Below are 6000 nucleotides of genomic sequence, written 5' to 3' on the forward strand. Positions count from 1 at the left end.
GTTTTGTGTGTCAGTTAAAGATGCAGAGTTGGAAAGAGAGAGAGAGAGAGGGAGAGAGGGAGGGAGAGAGAGGGAGAGAGAGAGAAGCAGAGAGAGAGGGAGAGAGAGGGAGAGGGAGGGAGAGAGGGAGAGAGAGAGGTAGAGAGAGAGGGAGAGAGGGAGGAAGAGAGGGAGGGAGAGAGGGAGGGAGAGAGAGAGGGAGAGAGAGAGGGAGAGGGAGGGAGAGAGGGAGAGAGAGAGGGAGAGAGGGAGAGGGAGAGAGAGAGGGAGATCTCCCATCTGTGGTTCACTCCCCAGAGGGCTGCAAAGCCGGGGCTGGGCCAGGGGAAGCCAGGAGCCTGGAGCTCCATCCGGGTCTCCCATGTGGGTGCAGGGGCCCAAGGACCAAGTTGTCGTCTGCTGCTTTCCCAGGTGCATTAGCAGGGAGCTGGATGGGAAGTGGAGCAGCCGGGACTCGATCAGCGCCCATATGGGATGCCGGCACTGCAGGCGGCGGCTTTACCCGCTAGGCCACAGCGCCGGCTCCTAAAACATAATATTTTTTAAAAGACATCATTTCCTTGAAGAGACATCAATGTTGTGTTTACTACACAGAGGGGGAACAGATGCCGCCAGGGAGGGTACGGAACGCCCCCGGCCGTGCGCGGTGTCTCCGTTTCAGAGACGGGCAAGCGGGGAGGGCTGCCCTTTAGAATCCACGCGGCAGCGCCGAGGGCACCGGGGACTTCCGAGCGGTGTCGGCTTCCCTCCTCCATTCCTCAGTCAGGCTCTGCGCCCCTCATCTAGGTTCGCAGTCTCCACCGACGCTGGGGCAAAGGCTGCCGAGCCGGCGCTGTGGCCCACTTCAAGTCCCGGCTGCTCCACGGGCACCAGTTCAAGTCCCGGCTGCTCCACTTCCCATCCAGCTCTCTGCTGTGGCCTGGGAGAGCAGAGGACGATGTCCAAGTCCTTGGGCCCCTGCACCCACGTGGGAGACCCGGAAGAAGCTCCTGGCCCTGTCTTTGGATCGACTCATTTCTGGCCATTGTGCCATTGTAGCCATCTGGGGAGTGAACGAGTGGATGGAAGATCTTTCTCTTTCTCTCTCTCTGGCTCTACCTCTCTCTGCAACTCTGTCTTTCAAATAAATAAAATAAATCTTAAAAAAAAAAAAAAGAAAGGCTGCCGAGCACGAGTGTGGTGGACACACAGCCGAGGAGACTTGAACGCGGTGTTCCAGGCTGAGCGAGCAGCCGGGGGAGCGTGAGCCTGTGGGGGGGACTCTGATAGCGACCCACCCAGGCGGGAACGCCGACCGAGTCTGCGAGACACCAGCGGTGCAGAAAGGACCAGAAGAGGCAGCTCTGGAAAATTCTGCTTGGCGAACTCAAGGTAACCGATGAGGATGGATTAGGACAATCACGCGTTTAGCAAGTCGACCAGATTCAAAATAAACATTTACCAAAAAAAATCAATGTTCTTGTCCCCATTACTGTAACCCACTTAGGTCGGTGATGAAAAGCTGAGTCCATGTAAGAACAAGGGGGACTTAATCGGAACTCTGAGGTTTATTTCGTAAATAAAGCAAATACAATGTAGCACGCGAGGAAGAGCTGGTGTGAGAATGTGCGAATCCGACATCTGCATTTTCTTAGGCCAGAGAAGGGGGCAGACCTCATTGCTGGGAGCAGCACTTCTGTCAGTTTCCACCCCTCCCCCAACCCCGTTCCTTCCACCCCTCCTCTCCTCTTCTCGCGCTAGGAGTGTGGTTGTCAGAGCGCACCCTTGAGTAGCTCTTTCAGAAAGGAGTGTGCCAGTGCCTGGGACTGCTTCCGTGCCGCCCTCAGCTGGCGCCTGGGTTTGGGATGATGGATTCTGCGCATCTTTGCCTGGTGGGTTCTCGCAGACACAGGCTCAGTGTTGCCAGGAGGCAGGCAGTGAGGGTCCATGGTGGGTGGGTGTGGGGGTCTCTCCTGTCTCCCACTCATCCCCACTCCTGTTCCCTCTGCGGCTCTCACAGGCTCACTCGCTCATGCCCTCTCGCTCTCTCTGTGGAAGCCTCAGAATCCTCACTCTGTTGTGGTTTACTGGACGCTGACCACAGTGTGTCCAGCACGAGCCTGCTTTAATTTGCACGGCCCCTGGTGTGTTCACAGACAGGACAGGGTCCTCCTGTGGCTGCCTCCTTCCTGGCCGCCTTCCCCTTGGGGAGGGCCCCTGGCAGGGGGTGGGCCCCACAGCCACCCCCAGGCTTCCCACTCTGCCCTCCGCAACACCTGCCAGGCTCCCAGCTTGCTAATTTGCCCCTTCGATGTCTCCCTGTGCCTTTCAGCCCCTCTGTGCTGGGTTCCCACAATGTCTAATCAGTTCTTTTATATAAAAGCCCGTTCTTGCTTCATGAAAAAGATAATGTCTTATCTCCCCAAGGGTAGTCATTAGGCTGATTTTAAAGGCTCCCTCTGCGGGTTGCAGGGCTGGAGCTCCTGCCCTGTTCCCTGGTTTTTCCTGTGCGCTGGTTTTCCTCACGTGTCTGGTCACGTGGCCAGTGCACCTGCTTAGCATTTCAGGGTCCCTGTTCTTTTTTTTTTTTAAGGATTTATTTTATTTATTTGAAAGGCAGAGTTACAGAGAGAGGTAGAGCCAGAGAGAGAGAGAGAGAGTGTTTCCATCTGTTGGCTCACTCTCCAAATGACCACAACAGCAGGAGCTGCACCAATCCAAAGCCAGGAGCCAGGAGCTTCTTCTGGGTCTCCCACGTGGGTGCAGGGGCCCAAGGACTTGGGCCATAGCAGAGAGCTGGGTCAGAAGTGGAGCAGCTGGGTCTCAAACCGGTGGCCATGCGGGATGCCAGCACTGCAGGCCAGGGCTTTCACCCGCTACAGCACAGCACCAGCCTCTCCCTGTTCTGTCTGCCACTGCGGTGTCACTGTCTGGCCCTTTGACAGGAGCTGGGGGTTCCAGGTCACTGCCCCGACCCCAATCCACCCTGTTGTGGGCTGTGGCTTCAGTTATGGTGGTCAACCATGTTACAGGACGATTCCATGGAGAATTCTAGAAGGAGCAGCTCCGGCATGCCAAGTAACCTTTACGACACTACAGTGCTATAATTACGGTGTTTTATTCTTGTTCATCTCTCACCGTGCCTGATTTATAAATTAAACTATACCCTCGGTGTGCACGTGCGGGAAAAACAAAGGCAGCCGGCGCTGAGTGTGTCGGGCTCAACTCTACCCAGGGATTCAGGCATCTACTGGGGCCTTGGGATGCACCCCTGTGGACAAGGGGCGGCCACTGTGTGTGCATCCGGGGACAGGGGCCCCGTCCTCCTGGGTGGGGGCCCCTGTCCCTCACAGAGGTCAGCAGCTTGCTGGGGTGGCCACACTGCGCCAGCCCGGGGTCTCTGGGCTCAGGAAGGAACAGGTGGTTCCGATGAGGCCTCTCAAGGACCACCGACTGACCGGCTGCCCCCCCACCTCCTCCCGCCCTCCCGGCCCCCGTGTGGAGGCCTCCCGCTCCCTCCCAGGCTCTTCCCCCACCTCCGACGCGCGTCATTCTGGGGACACAGGGAGTTTGCGACGTGCGTCGCCCACAGGGCCCTGGGGCGAGCCAGGGACTCTGAGCAGTGAGGGCCCAGCGGCCTCGGCTGCCCCGTGCTGCGGCGCTGCCCAGGCAGAGCCACGCCCCTGGGGCTGGGCACCCTGTCCCCCAGCCTCCGCAGGTTCTGCAGGTGGCTCCCGCGGGGCCGACCCAGCGTCCGGGTCCTGGTGGGGCCGCGTCTCCCCTAACTTGATCAGCGGTGGGGAAATTGGATCACGCGGGCTGGTTCTGGCCGCGTGAATGTCAGAGGTCCCGGGGCACCGAGCCCCGCTAGCCTCAGGCTCTGTCTCTGACAGGCAGATGGCGCGCCTGTCGTCCTTATTGGATTTGCGTGCGTGTGTGCGGGGCGCTTGCCTGCGGCCGGAGGGCAGCTGCCTGGCGGAGGACATCACTGGAGCCCTAGAAACAACTTGTCCCCGGGAAGCCTCGCGCCTGGGACGGCGCCGCACAGCCTCCTCCACTCGGGAACCCAGAGCCGACTTCTCCTGAGGATGCGTGACCGCAGGCGCCCAGGACGGCTCGTCACACAGTGTCACTACATTTTAAATGAAAAAACCAAACAGGGAACCAGCATTGTGGTGGAGCAGGTAAAGCCGCCACCTGTGACGCCGGCACCCATGTGGCTGCCAGTTCCTGTCCCAGCTGCTCCACCTCCCGTCCAGCTCCCTGCTAATTTAGCTCCTGGGAAAGCAGCCGTGGTGGCCCAAGTCCTTGGGCCCCTGCACCCGCGTGGGAGACCTGGAGGAGCTCCCAGCTCCTGGCTTCAGCCTGGCCCAGCTCCCGCCGTTGCAGACCTCTGGGGAGTGAACCAGCAGATGGAGGACCTCTCTCTCTGTCTCTCCCTCCCTCTCTTCAACTCTGACTCTCAAATAAATAAAAAAAATTTTTTTAAGCAAATCTCCCCGCCACATTAATAGCCACACTCCGTTGGCACAAGGAGCCCCTGGCACTGTCAGGGGCGAGGCCACGCCCCCCTGCAGAGAGCCGGCCGCACAGCAGCCTGGGAAACAGCGCTGGGGCCTCAAAACCCAGCAGCAGAATCAGCAGGCAGCGGCCACTCGGGCTTCCCGCACGGAACACTGGAGGGCCTGGGCTCCCACCTGGCCCCGCCCCCGGCCCCGCCCCCAGCTCCAGCTCCCAACCTGGGAGAATCCAGTACTTGAGGGAGACCGGATGCAGTCCTCAGTCCCAGGCTTTTCCTCGGCCCAGTCCAGGCCGTTTCAGGCGTTTGTGGGGGGCGGGGGGCGGCCAGCAGCTGGGAGCTCTGTCTGTGCTGGTCTGCCTCTCAGATAAATAAATTATTTATTTAGTAAAAATCCAGAGTCACTCCCTGGCCCCACAATTCCCCTTCTGGGCATCAACCCAAGAGAAGGGAAAGCGAGGGCTGGAAGAGGCGCTGGGGGTCCCGCTCCCAGCAGCCCACGGGGGAGCCACTCCCGGGGTCCTTCCCCACGAAGGACGCGACTCTGCAACCTGCTGCCCCGCGGAAATTTCTGGAGGACACTGCTCTCTGAGACAAGCCGGTCACAGCAGGACCAGCTCCTGGTGCTCCAGGGAGTGGGGGAGGGGCGGGAGGCAGGGCTCGGGGTGGGCAGGGGGGACAGCTGTGGAGGTGACACGTCGTGTCGGGCGGTCACTGCAGCACCCAGGCGACAGGTGGTTTAACGGGAGGTTACGCAGGAACTCCGCTGTCTGGGTCACGCACCCGGGGCCGCGCTGCCCTGGACGCAGGTGCGTGGGTGCCTCTGCCCGCTGTCCCTTCCCCGGCACTGGCGAGCAGGGGTCAGCGCGGAGCCGCCTCGTCCGCCCGTGGTGCTGAGGCTGCGAGACGCTGCCCTGTGCTGTGTCTCTGCCAGGATCAGCTTTCCAAATCCACTTGGCCCCAGAGTGGCCGTGGGGGTGGGGCGAGGACTGATGACCGCTGGGACCTTGGGGCCCCAGTGGCCTTTCCCCGGCCGAGGCACCGGCATTGGGCGAGTCTGGGGTCCTGGCCTCGCCACAGCGCCCTACAGCAGCTGGCGCTGTGGCCCGGAAGCTCCGAGCAGGGTCTGGGGCTGCAGTCGTAACTCGGGCCGGGCAGCCCACACAAGCACTGCCCTGCCCCCAGCACCCTGGGGCCCACGGTGGCCCCTATGGTGGGAGCTGGCAGGCCTGCACGGAGGCCGGAGCTCAGGAGAGCCTGCCCCTCCACACCACGGGGGCCAGACCCCCGCCCTCCCAGGCTGCCCGCTCTGCCGCCGGTCCTGGGGTTGGCGCCTCCTTGGCAGTGCCGAGGCTCGGCATCCTCGTGTGTGTCATGAGAGACGCCGGGGGGTCGGGCACCATAACACACGGGGCGTCACCTTGTCGGGGGCAGCAGGCGGCTGTGATGGTCCCTGGGACCCGGCTCAGCCTGTGCACCTGGGCAGAGAGGCCAGGTGGGGC

This window comes from Oryctolagus cuniculus, chromosome 1 (assembly GCF_964237555.1).
Source record: "Oryctolagus cuniculus chromosome 1, mOryCun1.1, whole genome shotgun sequence".
Lineage (NCBI taxonomy): Eukaryota > Metazoa > Chordata > Mammalia > Lagomorpha > Leporidae > Oryctolagus > Oryctolagus cuniculus.